Source organism: Sinocyclocheilus rhinocerous, unplaced genomic scaffold, assembly GCF_001515625.1.
Source record: "Sinocyclocheilus rhinocerous isolate Xijiao unplaced genomic scaffold, SAMN03320098_v1.1 scaffold2835, whole genome shotgun sequence".
NCBI classification, from domain to species: domain Eukaryota; kingdom Metazoa; phylum Chordata; class Actinopteri; order Cypriniformes; family Cyprinidae; genus Sinocyclocheilus; species Sinocyclocheilus rhinocerous.
This window is the reverse complement of record NW_015664204.1, coordinates 114,269-116,768: the sequence shown is the minus strand read 5'-3', so window position 1 is coordinate 116,768 and position 2,500 is coordinate 114,269.

Here is a 2,500-nt window from a genome sequence, read left to right as displayed (position 1 = left end):
TCATATAAAGCACATACAAACACAGTAACTGTGTCAGCTTGCAGCAATGATTCGAGGTGTTTTGCGTCTTCTAGGATCCGGAGGCACGGCTGTCATTTCATTCGATTCGTTCAAAAACACTGATTCATTCAGGTACAAATCAAGTGACTCTACGAATGAGCTATTTGAATCATTGATGAGTAGGTGATTGAATCGTTTAATCAGCATCATTATGCTCAGAACACACCTGTGGTTTTGCTGTAATAACATTCAGTGAGAATAGCTGTGAACAGACTTGATTAGCTCTGTGAGGATTTGATTAGGAGTCTCTTAGAATAACACCACTGAATTATAAGAGCAGGAACGTGACTGATTTCTTGTCGACTGTGATGTTTGTGTTATTCCTGATCAAATCTGCCCTCATATAAAGCACATACAAACACAGTAACTGTGTCAGCTTGCAGCAATGATTCGAGGTGTTTTGCGTCTTCTGGGATCCGGAGGCACGGCTGTCATTTCATTCCCGGATTTTCAGCAGATTTCAGGCGAGGGGTAAACACACCAGAGAAGTGTTTCTGTGTGAAGCCATCAGAACTCCAGCCAAGAGAGAAGGAACCGGAGCCAAAGTCTGATCGAGTCCCAGATGAATCTCTGCCATCAGCTCCGGCATCTTCATTCACTGACCTCTGACCTCTGACCTCCGACCTCTGACCTCTGACCTCCACTGGAAACAGCACTTAGAAGATAGAAGAGTGCCTCGACTCACACAGGCAAGTCAAATTCATTTAGATAGTGTTTTTTGTTTGTGTTATTCCTGATCAAACCTGCCCTCATATAAAGCACATACAAACACAGTAACTGTGTCAGCTTGCAGCAATGATTCGAGGTGTTTTGCGTCTTCTAGGATCCGGAGGCACGGCTGTCATTTCATTCCCGGATTTTCAGCAGATTTCAGGCGAGGGGTAAACACACCAGAGAAGTGTTTCTGTGTGAAGCCATCAGAACTCCAGCCAAGAGAGAAGGAACCGGAGCCAAAGTCTGATCGAGTCCCAGATGAATCTCTGCCATCAGCTCCGGCATCTTCATTCACTGACCTCTGACCTCTGACCTCCGACCTCTGACCTCCGACCTCCACTGGAAACAGCGCTTAGAAGAGTGCCTCGACTCACACAGGCAAGTCAAATTCATTTAGATAGTGTTTTTTGCAATACACATTATATAGTTAAAGTTTGTGATGATATAAACAATCAAGCAGTTGAGATTTGCTGCTGTATAGTATTTATTGCATTATGTGAATCTACACAGTATATATGCAGATTAAGCTGGATATACATATCTAACGCCGAATGATAATGTAGTTATATTTTGCAACAATATAAACGATCAGCCGGTTTTGATTTGCTTCATTGTGACAGATTCAAAGCCCTGAAGGCCGCTGTGGTGTTAAAGCTGCGAGGCCCGTCTCTGTCTCTGATCGAACACAATGTGACGCTGGACGGTTATAATTACAGCCAGTGGATTTCATGTGTCAGTATGAGTGAAGAAGCACATCTGCTGCGATTCAGAGGAGCCACGCTAATGAAATCAGCCGCAGAACTCAGAAATGGATCCTGGAAACAAAACGAAACACACAATCCTAGACTGTGTAACGTTTGTCAAATATTAGATCATCACGATTGTGACTGACGGCTGACTGTCGTATTAATAATGTTTGTGTTTGTTTCTCAGCAGGTTCTGAGAAAAGGACAGGACTGGTTTTTCTTTAGCTTCTTCTTCTCACATCAGCATAACGATATCAGACGACGTCAGACGGGAACAGAGGCGCTGATTGAGTTTGAGCGTCTGTTTGGCATTTAATCGCATCTTTGGCTTTGTGATTCTGTCAGAAGCATCTGGAGACGACGACACAAGAGCAGCACATCCATCAGACACGGACTTCAGCTCAAGACGTCACACACAGACTCTGACGTGAGAGAGAAGGAGTGTGTGTGGATGTGAACGCTGGTCTTTAGATGCTGTAAATGTTCTGCTCTCTCAGTTTGTTACTTTCCTTTCTTTCAGAGCCAGATCGTGAAATAAGACGAATGTTTGAGCTAGAACTAGCGTCCCAGAGGAGATGTGAGAAAATGTTTTGGGAAAAGATGGGAATCTGCCAAAGGTCAAGACATGGAGAGGAATGACAGAAATACAGTTTTCAAACAAACTCGAGCGATCTAATGATTCATTCAGAGAGATTTGTGTGTTCAGATGTGATCTTCAGGACGAGAGAAACGCTTCAAAATAGCTCAAAAATCATCACAGCATGAAAGATTTGGCCTAATTAAAGCAAAAGCCTGCTGAGATGACAGAGAACTGAAAGGAAAACACTTTTGATCTTAAATACAAAGAGTTCAGACTCATAATCAATAAGACACTTTCATCCCTCTGTGTATTTATAAAAACAATAAACCTTCATGTATTTTCATATGCATATTACACACAATGAATGAATGTGTGTGTGTGTGTGTGTGTGAGAGAGAGA